The sequence below is a fragment of the Heterocephalus glaber genome, unplaced genomic scaffold (genome assembly GCF_053883595.1).
Source record: "Heterocephalus glaber isolate CG9 unplaced genomic scaffold, H.glaber_assembly_v1.0 deba00001733, whole genome shotgun sequence".
Classification (NCBI taxonomy): Eukaryota; Metazoa; Chordata; class Mammalia; order Rodentia; family Bathyergidae; genus Heterocephalus; species Heterocephalus glaber.
The window spans coordinates 6,765,458-6,777,987 of record NW_028258444.1 but is presented as its reverse complement, the minus strand read 5'-3'; the positions used below and the strand labels follow the sequence as shown (position 1 = coordinate 6,777,987).

Genomic DNA, 12,530 nt, shown 5'->3' with positions numbered 1-12,530 from the left:
CTGGTAGACTCAGAGATTCATGACCATAGCTCCTGAGGCTATTGCTCCTCCACCCCACCAGACTTGGTGCCATCTCTATGACTTAGCAGTAAGAAGATATAGGCTGGAACCAGGTTGGCTGTGTTTGAACCCTAACTCAATCCTTTATTAACTATAGTATCTGAGACTCAATTCATTGATCTGTAGTGAAGAAATAATAATGTTAATCATAGCTGTGATATTCATGAGGGGAAAAATAAAATCTTTTGTCCAATCTGGCAGATGGTAAACATGCAAACCATGTTTATCAATTATTAAGTTCATAATACTAAAAGTCCTTCTTCAATCTGTTAGCTTGTCAAATGCACGCTTCCCCTTTGAGACACAATTTCAATGTCTCCTGTTTTAGATGTTCATCCGTAAATCCTCCAGCTCCTTCTTCTGGGTTTCCTTTTCATTCATTTGTGCACATTTTAGTTTTATTATGGTGTGTGTGTGTGTGTGTGTGTGTGTGTGTGTGTTTGTGTTTTATTTTTGATTCTCCACTTGATCTGAGCCCCTTAAGAGTTCTGGCCATGACTTACTCCTTGAGTCCCAAGGTGCTCAAAGAGTGTTTATGAAATGTGACCACTCAGGCATTGGTATGACATCTCCCTGAGTAAGAGTATGTCAAGATAGAGTGAGTTGTTAACTAGACACTTTGTATGGAGTTTTCTGAAAAATATCCTATTTTTAAAATATCTTGAATAAGATATTTAGAAAAATGATTTATGTTAAAATATATTCTGCACAAAGCATTAGTTACTCATCATTAATGATTTGACACAATTGGCATTTTTGAAGAGGGAGTAGTTTTTACATACATGATGCTCCTATTGCAAAGATCACTTACCTAAAAATGTGTGCATAGCTCTCATGGTGAGTGATGGGGAGTTGTTTGCATTTGGCATTTCAAATCTCTTATTGAAGTGGTATATCCTGGATCCAGATAAAAATATATAAAGAATATGAAAAGATTTTGAAAACTGGTATTTATCCTTTAAAGGATTAATCAAAACAATTTGAGCCTTTATATTTAACCACAACCTGCATTTAACTTGGAAATTACTGATAGCCACCTGATGTCCTATGGGATAGCAAAATCCATTCAGCAATCATATCTTAGTTCAAATAGATCATTACCCTGTGCTTCCACATCTTTCATCTAAATACCAACATGTCAAAGCTTTGGCTTCTAACTTGACCTTTAATGATATGCTTTCTCATTAACTTTGCATTTGTGTATCATTATCAATTCTTCAGTACTTGGTTTGAAACCCTAAGTAATTAGTACCATCCCACATCAGCATTATTTCACAATGTAAACCATATCCTTATTTGAATAAAGAATTTTAATCTTTAAAAGAAATGTAATTCAGTTATCAGAAAGTGATTTTGTTAAAGCACTGCAAGTATCAGTGTATATCACAAAATGAATATTCAACTTCAACTTATTAGTAGTGTACTTAAAACAAATGTTAGCTTATATTGCCAAAAATGATAATAATATAGCTAACATTTATATAACTAGACATTAAAGAATCTGGGGTGTAGTAGAGCAGAGTACATTAAATAAGAAATTTTGAGTTAAATTTCCAAGCTTACCCTAGATGTCCTTATTATGGTTTGTAGTTCCCTCTGAGGGGTTTATAAGAGAAGAGCACACTGAACTTAAAAAAGAACCTACATTCTTAAAGCACACTCCTCAAATTTAGATTTATTGTTCATTTTGCAATTTTCTCATCCACTTGTCCTTCATTTCTAATTATTATTTAATGCCTCTCTGCCATGTACAAATGATAACTAAAATTTTTCTATTTCTTTCATCCCTGTGATGATCATTGACTAAGTCATTTTCATGGTTTGGCTCACCTCCTGGCAGTAACTTCCTAAGAAGCAATACTAACACTTCCCCTTCTTATATAGTTTTTTTTTCTATAATCAATATATCTTGACATTCAGCACTCTTATCATACTTATTTTTTAAATATTCTGAAAATGGTATTATCCTTCTCTAGTTTGGAGGAATGGTACTAGTCATCAGCATGAGATCATCTGACCACATGACTGAATGAAGAGATCTTCCCCACATCCCTCTCTTTTCTTCTTAGATTACCAGGCATCAGTAGGGCTACAGGGAGAGACCCCAAGGCCACAACTCATGACCCACATAGAAACATCCAGAAATGTGCTTTACTAATCTCTTGATTGTTTCTTAAGCCAATCAAGTTGACACAATTAAAGTTAACTATTACATTCCACCCCCTGTCAACTGGACACTCAAATGTATGCCCTCAAACCAATACTTAATTTCAAAATAAAGACAATATCCAGTTCATAATCCACCTAACCTGATACAACTATTGTTTATGTAACCAAAAATCCATTACTCCTTGTCGGGAGCAGTTCTACATAATTTTGGGGAAAAATCAGTTCACAATTAAAATTATGATTAGGCCTAGTTTACCTGCCTATAGGCCAGCTATGGCATCTGGAGACATAACTCCATTTTTGCCTCCAGTGATGCTGTGATGCTCCAGGGGAAGATTTCACAAGCTGAAGACACCCTGGGGAGGAACAAAATCTTCATCTGCATAGTTCTTCATTGTTCTAGGATTTTTACCCCTGCTGCCCTCTGAGCCACCTGTTATATTGTTATTCCTGATGTACCTAGCTGCTGCCCTCAGAGTCATCTTTTACATTTGTTTCTCCAGATGCACCAAATAGAGGTGTGGCAAGTTTGGGACTTTCGTCTTTGCTGCTCAGAGTGGCATTGATCAGGCCCAAAGCTCAGCTTCTCCTCTAAGTCTCATTTTTCTAACAAATTAATTTGCCTTGTGTTGTTGTGGCTCGCAGGAAACTAGGACTTACTGCAGAGGTTCTAGTAATGTCCCCTTTCCCTGTTCCCTACAACTCCTTTCCCAAAGTCTCAAAAGTCTTATATTTGAGAAAAGTCCAAGTCAATTTCTTACCTGTAAAATTCAATCACCAAGAATTCAGAGGGACTGCTTTTTGGGCATTGAAAGAGCCTCAGGGAAATGACACCCAACTGAGGCCTCCATGGATAATTATTTTTAAATCAAGGACATGAGAACAAAGACATAGAAGGAAAGGAATTGCAATATATTGTATAGAAGTTTGGGTCAGGAAAATAGGGCTAGAAAAGGATGGCCTACTACGTGATACATGTTAACCTAATTTAAGCAAACTTATTGGGCAGGAGGGTGGAAAAAATGCAATGACCAGAGCAAACATCTATTGAAAATAACCTATTGTTGGTTCTGCTGACAGTTGTCCTTCAGATCCGTTCTAACCTTTAACCACACATTCCAGATGCCTTGGAACTGTTTCCCCCAAGGTTCCTTCCTCCAGCATTCATATCAAGCATCCTCTGCTCAAAAGTCCCCACACCAATTCTTCAACCTGTTGGTTCTTTGTATTGTCTTTTAGTCTCAATTTTGTTGACTTCTGCTGTAATCTTTATGATTTCCCTCCTTAATTTTGGTTTTGGCTTGGATTGCTGCTGTTTCTCAAGTATCTTAAGTTTCCTCATTAGGTTACTTATTTGAGCTGGCTCTGTTTTTCTAACGTGAACGTTGATTTCCATGAACTTCTCCTCTAAGACTGCTTTCATTGTGTCCCATAGGTTATGGTGTGTTGTACAGACATTTTCATTAACTTCCAGAAATTGTTTAATTTCTTCCTTTCTTTCTTCTGTGACCCACTGGTGTTCAGGGTGTGTTATTAAGTTTCTAAGTGCTTATAAATTTTCTGCTATTTCTTCTGTGGTTGATTTCTATTTTCATTGCACAGAGGTCTGATAGCAAATATGGGGTGATTTTGATTCTCTTATATTTATTTAACAGGTTTTGTGAACTACCCTGGTATCTATTTTGGAGAAAGTACCACGTGATGCAGAAATGAATGTAGGAAGACAGGTAGATAAGGAGATAATAAGAGAGAAAATTTGGATAAGGGGTCAGGTTCTGTTGGAGATATTTTACATTTGGGATGCAGGGTTCATTTTAAAGGTTCAGAGAAGATACTTGTGGGGGACAGAATATATGGGGAAGGAGATGTCATTTGGGATGCAGAGTTCATATTAAAGGTTCAGAGAAGATACTTGTGGGGAACAGAATATATGGGGAAGGAGATGTCATTTGGGATTGAGGATAGCTACAAAATTGTAAGAATCTACTGATCTATTTGTGCACTATAAGATGGGGAAGAAGCTAGGAAAGAAAAGGCTACATATGATAAGGAAAAAATGAAAAGACAGAATAGAGTGGACAGAAGGTTAATACAAGAGAAGATGGGGGTGACTGAGAAAGAGCATATTATAAGGTAAGAAAAACTTGATAGGAAGTTAAAAAGTGGGAGAAATAATTAAAAATAAGTAAGTAATGTTAACGCAAATACCACAAGTGGAGAAAAAGATTAGGAGAGGAGAAAAGAGAGAAACTACTAAATCAATACAAAGAAGAAAAAAAAGAAGGCAAAAAGAAAGCACAATAACAAGAAAGATCCAGTCAATTCTCAGTTCAAACACTCCACCAAGAGCTTGTATGTGCACTTCTCATGTATCCACTGTATTATCCACACAGTTCCCTTCTTGTCTCTGTGGCAGTCTGCTTACATGCAAGCATGCGAATTTCCCCTTTTCAGTTTTCTCCCCTTCAGCCAACAGGCAGAACATGGTCTTGACCCCAGTCTTGGCTTAGGGACTCTTTTCTATCAAGGACTTGTAGCAGACTTGGCAGGCATGGGGCACCAGGCTCAGACTTGGGCAGGTACAGGGTTTCTGGTGGAGTCTCAGGTGGTCTCAGAACTGGCATGGGGCATCAGGTGGAGACAGGTGGGTGCAGGGAAAGTGTGTGGCACTTGGTACCAAATGGAGACTCCAGCAGATGTGGGACAACCCAGAAGCAATACGGGGTTCCATATATCTTTTTTCAAATTAAATTTCTGTATCAGGGTATAAATCCCTCCCCTCCTTCCAATTACCTGTGATTTTATTTGATCCACTCAGAGTGTCTCTGACATGACTCCTTCTCCAGTCAGGCACGTCTGAGTAACCTTCTTTAACCCCTATCCAGCCACAGTCACACAGTGCCACAAGTTGGTTCTTTGAAGAACAAAAAATAGATAAACTATTAGCCAAACTTACCAAGAGAAAGAGAGAAGACACTCATCAATCCAATCAGAAATGAAAATGGTGAAATTACAACAGACACAGTCTAAATCCAGAAGATACTTAGTAACTACTACTAAAACCTGCATTTCATCAAAATGGGAATTTTTGGAGAAATGACAGATTCCTAGATGCATTCAAATTATCAAAGCTAACCAGAGATGACATAAATATGCTGAAAACCCCAACAATAAGTAATTAAATAGAGACAGTAATAAAAATAAAACCCAAAGGAAAAAATGGAAACAAACTCTTTGTAAATAGGGAGGGGTGGAGGAGTTGAAGGGAGGGCAGGGGAATGGGGAAAAAATAAGAACCAAGATATAGCATGCAAAGGTACAAATTCCCAATGATGAATGTCATTATATTGTATACCTAAAATGTACCAATAAACTTAATGAAAATAAAACAAAATAAAACCCTATCAACTAAAAAAATTCCAAGACTTGATGGATTTACTCCTGAATTCTACAAAATTTTTAAGGACATTATATCACCAATACTCTTCAAATATTTGAATGAATTTGAAAGGGACAGAGTGCTCCAAAATTCATTTATGGAAGCCAATATCACTCTGACCCCAAAAGCAGACAAAGATCCAATAAATAAAAGAAGGCTACAGGGAAATAGCTTTAATGAACACAGGTGCAAAAATTCTCAACAAGTTATTAGTGAACAGAATGCAATTAATCATCAAAAAGATCATACATTGTTACTGGTAGGTTTGATCACAGAGAAAAATCATTTAAGGTAATATATTACATAAACAGAAGCAAAGACAAAAACCACATGATCACAGCAGTAGATGCAGAAAATCCTTTTGTCAAAATCCAATGACCCTTTCTAATAAGAACACCAAAGAGAATAGGTATAGAAGGATCAAGCCTGAATTTGGTTAAAGCTATATACGACAAATCAATGGTCAATATCATATTAAATGAGGGAAACTAAAAGCATTCCCCTTAAAATTAGAAACAAAACAAGATTGTACACTATCACCACTTTTTTCAATACAATACATTAGCCAGATCAATTAAGCTAGAGAATGAAACAAAAGGGATTCATACAAGAAAGAACTCAAATTATCATTACTTGTAGATAGCATTCTAGGCTACATAGAAGACCTCAAAAATTCCATCAAAAACTCTTACAACTAATAAACAATTTTGACAATGTAGCAGCATACAAGATCAACGTACATAAATCAACAGCATTTGTGCATACCAATAATGAATTAAATGAGAAAGAAACTATGAAACAATAACATTCAGAAGAGCTTCAAGAAAAATGAAATAAATAAGAACTAACCTAACCAAGGAAGTGAAAAAAAAAACTCTACAAAAAGCAAAAAGAAGGTTGAAGAGGTCATCAGAAAATGGAAAGATGTCCTCTGCTCTTCAATAGGCAGAACCAATACTATAAAAATGGCCTTACTCTTCAAAAAGTTTCAACACAATCCCAATCAAAGTACCAACAGCATTCTTCATAGAGCTAAAAAGAATTCCTAAAATTTATGTGGAACAAGAAGAGACCCAGCTTTGGCGTCAATCACATATTATGGGTTTTAAGCACATGCAGAATATAAAAGTTGTGTAATCAGGACAGCTTCTACCCAGATGTCAGAAGAAGACAGGCAAGGCCAGGCATTGTGCTCCTGAGAAGGCAATATGTGAACCTGTGAGTGTGAAGCCAAAACAGCAGTGGAGACCCCAGTAAGTTGGAGAAGCCAGGATCATCTGAGGAAAACTTCAAAGAGTGAGCAAAGCAAGCTCAAGAGAGGCCATGAAGGCTACAACCACAGGAAGCATGCACGAGGTGGGGCCACACATGCCCTTTGGAGTTCACATCTTGCCACAAATTGCCCCTGGTGTAGGACATGGAACTACAGAATTCAATGTTTTCTCTGTTGGAGGTTGGTCTTCTTTGGTTTGATTCTTTTCTATCCTCCTATTTCCACCCTTTGGAATTGGAATATTTATCCTGTGCCATTGAATGTTTTAAGTGTTTAAGTTTCTTTTCACTTTTTTACAGGGGCTCAAAGCTTAGTTTCCTTAAATGTCAGAGGAGAGTTGGGACTTGGACTTTTCAACAATGCTGTGGTGATCAATATGAAGATACCTCAAAAAACTAGGACTAGAGGTCCCATTTGACCCAGCTGTTCCCCTGCTGGATATCTTCCCAAAAGAATTAAAAACATCATACCACAGTGATATATGTTCACCAATGTTTATAATGGCACAGTTTGTAATAGCTAAAACTTGGAAACAGCCCAATTACCCATCAATTGGTGACTAGATAAAGAAGATGTGGGTTTTTTTTTTTACTAAAATGGAGTACTACTCAGCCATAAAGAATGAGAAACTAGAAACATTTACAGCTAAATCAATGCACATTGAGGCCATACTCAAGTGAAATAAATAGGACACACATGTGTAAATACAGAATAGTTTCTGTGGCATGAGAAACTGAAAGTGTAAATAAATATCAAAGTGTATAATAGATAATATGAAATAGAAAGAAAAGGTCCAAAGGGGAAGGGAAAGTGGGAAGGGTAGAAGAAGGGAAAGGAATAAATATGAGAAAATGAAAAAATGTAAACAAAGTTTTGTAAATAGGGAGGGGTAGAGGGGTGGAAGGGAGGGCAGGGGAATGGGGAAAAAGATAAGAACCAAGATATATCATGTAAAGGTACAAATTTCCAGTGATAAATGTCATCACATTGTATATCTAAAATGTGCCAATAAGCTCAATGAATTTAAAAAAAGAAACATCCTCAGACACATTTTGCTATTTCATCTTTGGCAAAGGGGCCAAAAATATACATTGAAGAAAGACAAAATATTATACAAATGGTGATGGGAAAGCTGGCTGTTAGCATAATATTGAAGGTGTAACCATATCTCGCACCATGCACTAAACTAAAATCAAAGTGGATCAAATTTCTAAATATTAAAATAGAAACAATGAACCTATTGAAAGATAAAACTAGGTAAAATCCTTGAAGTCATAGGTACAGAGAAACACTTTCTAAACAATTTCAATTGCACAAGAAATAACAAGAATCAACAAATGACATTATAACCAATTAAAAAGCTTCTGCACAATGAAAGACTCAATTAGTAGAGCGAAGAAACAACCTACCATATGGGAAACAATTTCCCAGCTATTCTTCAGACAGAGGATCAATATTTGGAAAATAAGAACTCAAAAAAAAAAAAGATTACCTAAAATAAAAGTTCCAATCAAGAAATGGGCGAGAGAAATGAACAAACACTTTCCAGAAGAAGTGCAGATGGCCAACAAATACATGAAAAAAAGTTAATATCTCTGGCTATTAGAGAAATGCAAATTAAAACAAAGCTATGATTTTATCTTACATCTGAAAGAATTGGAAACATCAACAAATCAAAAATGACAAATGCTGACATTAATGTTGTGCAAACCAAACCTTCCTACACTTTTAATGACAATGTAAACTAGTACAACCATTATGGAAATCAGTATGGAGATTTCTCAAAGAACTAGTATTAGAAAATCCTTACAACCTTGCTATTCCCCTTCTAGCTGTCTTCCCCATGGAGCAAAAGACATCATATTACAGTGTTATATCCATAATATATATGGCAGCACAATTCTCAAGAGATAAATCCTGGAAGCATTCTGAATGCCTATCAACAGATGAAAGGATAAAGAAAATGTGGTATTTATACATAATGGAACACTACTCAGCTATAAAGAAGGATAAATTCAAGACAAAAATGTTACATAATCCCAGGATACAAAGCTACAGGATAAACATTCCCATTCTAAAAGGGAGGGATAGTGAGAAAGAAAATAACCAGACTAAAATCCAACAGGGCAAACACTAAATCCTATAGCCCGTGTCTGGAATTCTGAGTACAAGGTGGTCAGATAAGATTTCTAGAGGGTTTGGGCAAACCCACCCTTACAGCCTTGCTGGGTGCAGACCACAGAATATCTTTCTTGGTCTGGATCCTCTCACAGCCTACAGCATTTTTCATCAGACATTCCATGTTCCTGGCATTTCTAACTTCCTGAGTTCTTCATTATACCTTTGACTTTGTTCACACAGCTTGACACACTACCCTTGTGTGGACTCCTGGCCTGGCCTCCAAGGCCTTCCTTTGATATCTGGGTAGAAACCTTCCTGACCCCTCAATTCTTGCTTTCTGCATGCTGGCAATACTAGCATTAAATGGTATTATGGTTTGGGTCTAGATGTCCCCACAAAGCCTCATGTGGTCACAGGTAGCTTTTTCAGAAGTGGCAGAATCTAGAGTGTGTGATGCTGTGATTAAGGGCTTGTGATTATTAAACCACTACAAGGATTGGTTTGGAAACACCCTTATCCCCACAGTCTGGATAAGATAAAAAGAGTGAAAAGACACTGATAAGAGTCCCTTGTTGCTTTTGCTGTCTTCCACTGCCATGAACTGGCGTCCCCTGCCATGTGTCACTCTGCCTTTGAGCCAGCCAATTATGGACTGAAACCTGTACAAACTGTGAGCTAAATAAACCTTTCCTCCTTTAACTTTGGGTGTCAGGTATTTTGTCTTATCAAGAAGAGAAAAGTAATTAAGACACATGGATGATACCAAATTCAGCTGCCAGCTGAAGCAGTAGCCAGTCCCCATTTGAACCATGGCTATAGTAGACTCTAAGTGCATGGGTGACAATAATAAAATGCATTCTGAGGAACTAATTTCTAAAGAGGTTCTTTTTTAGAAGACATCCTGGGGACTTTCTTTTTAACTGAAAATTTACACTTTTGCACCATTGGCCCTGCAATGGGTGGGGTCCTGGTGATTTCTAACATTACCTCATGGCTCCTTTCTTCTTCCTGTACAAAGTATTTTGTTTCTTTTTAATAGTGCTAATCTTTTCAGCAATCACACTTCTTTGGCCCCACCTCTGTACGTGGCCAAAGTTTAATTTGTTTACATTTTCTGCTTTGCTTTTTGCCTCTAATTTTCACTCTAAATCCAGGCAAAAACAGCCAGCAGGATCCATGCTATAACCTCAATTTTAGGCTGCTTCAACATTTTCTCTACCAGATCAATTATTTTGTCATCCTAAATTCCAGTCCCCAGCAAGGTCTCAGGATGTGGGCAATATATAGAAAAATTTTGCCAGAGGATAACGCACTTGGCCTCTAATCCAACTACCGCTGGAGTCAATATTCCAAACTGAAATCTCCTGGGCCTGGTCTTTACCATCAACAGTCCTGTCATCGTTCTAGTCTTCTGAGCTCCAACTGGAAGCACTCATCAGGCTCCTCTTAAAGTATAAGACTTCTCTACCCCACATTGACAAACCTTTCCAAATTCCTGAAAACCAGTTCCAACGGCTTCTAAACCACATGGTCAGGTTTGATCAGAGCAATGACCTCCTTTCTGGTACCATTTTCTGTACTAGCTTTATCATTGGTGCGATGCAATACCCAAAACCCATAACTCATAGAAAGAAATGTTTCATTTGGCTGATGGTTTCAGAGTATTCAGGCCACTGTCAGCAGAGCTGATTATTCATGGCAGCCAAGAAGCAGAGCAGGAGAACAGCACCAGAGAGGAAAGGCACAAGGACCTTGCAGAATCTCGAAGTAGCCGCCCAGACACACGCAGGATTATGCTTTACTCATCCGTTGAGTGCTTCTTAGGCCAATTAAGTTGACACAATTAAAATTAACCATCACAGATGAATGATTCAAACATTTGTCAATGATACAAATTTGATAGACTGCTTCTGAAAGCATATATTAGTACAATAACATGGGGAAAAGTTTCACAGTACCTACTAAATGTAAATACAATTCTATCCCATGGAAAAATGTCTACTTATGTATAGAACTAAGGGGTATGAGTCTATATGTCCTTCCAAAATATGCATAGGTCTCTTCATTGTACCTTTAGTCATGACAGCAATAAATTGGTAACAATTCAAACATTTACCAAGTATTGAATGAATAAATTGTAATGGTTTTGTACAATAGAAAACCACACAGTAATAAAAGAGAACAAACTACTACATAGGCAACAATATGGGTAGATGTTGAGCAAAAGAAGCAAGGCTTTAAAAGAATATATGGCATATAATACAGAAAATACAGCATACAATTATGATTTTTAAAACAAACTCAAGAGTAAGCTCAATTAATTGATACTCACGGTTTTGGGTTGTGATGAAGCATTAAAGTACCTCAAAGGATACAGAAAATGTTCTATATTTTGATTTGGGGGAGAGTTACACAGCTACATAAAAATTCAAAATTTTTTGAAGCAGTACTCTTCAGGTTTGTTCACTTTACTGCATTATTTAACACCTCAATATAAAACTTTTATTTTTAAAATGTGGGATTTAGAATAAATAAATAGCAAGAAAGAATACCAAGGTTGGTCATGAGTTTTTAGAAAATCAGAAATAGTTCCAATGACATATTTTATAACTCCACTAAAATGACAATTGGATTATATAACAACAAGGATCATTCTTGGAAAAGAACAACATAACTATTTCATAATATTTACCACATGAATCTATGAGCACTTTATATTTAATAATTTATAAGTTATAGAGATTACTGAAATCAAAAGATAAAAACTGTGCAATACAACTATTATATAAAGACAAACTAAGTTAAGGTCAAAATTATATGAAAAAGAATGCTTCTCTCTTAAGCCACCATATAACAAATAAAACACATACACACACACACAAACACACAAAGAATGCAGAAGGTAAGAGTAACTAAAATAGTTCTCAAGATTTACAGGGACATCTGACTACCAGCTTTTATAGGTCCTGTTCCAGAAACTTTCCACAATGTTGGAAGTTTCCAGGGGATAAATCCAAAACTTATAATCACCTGGATTCCAGGAAAAGCAGAGCCTCACAGGACTGAAGCCTTCTTCAAGCAGAAGCGTCTTATGATGTTTCTTATGAATTGCACCTGTGCAGTAAGGATTCTTCTAGAGCTATGGAAACAAGAACTGAGATAAGGATCAGCTGGGCTCTGGCCACCTCCACTAATCCTTAGACACTGGCCTTTTGCCTGACTTGATCTTTGCTACCTCCTGTAAAGTCTCTTCTCATTCTGTCTTACTTTCCAATTGAAACTTTTACACTGCAAATTCATGGGTCATTTTTAATTTCCATTTTCACTAAAACAAGGGCCCATGCTAGCTGGTGACACTGGGAGCGTTGGTCTCAAGTCTATCCTGCCAGCTTCCCCAAATTCCTTTAGTTCAGCTTGCAAAAGCTTCCATTGTTAATTAAAACTACCTACAGATACTGGCTGTACTTG

At 36.8% G+C, this 12,530-nt stretch overlaps 1 long non-coding RNA gene across 1 annotated transcript; it reads right to left on the bottom strand.

The window, feature by feature from the left end:
- Nucleotides 1-870: 870 nt before the first annotated feature.
- LOC110343993 (uncharacterized) lies at nucleotides 871-12,204 on the bottom strand. Its single transcript, XR_002386262.2, has 3 exons — nucleotides 12,093-12,204; nucleotides 5,023-5,143; nucleotides 871-957 (listed from the first exon to the last, which is right to left on the bottom strand). It is a non-coding gene; the product is annotated as an uncharacterized LOC110343993 (long non-coding RNA).
- Nucleotides 12,205-12,530: the final 326 nt, after the last annotated feature.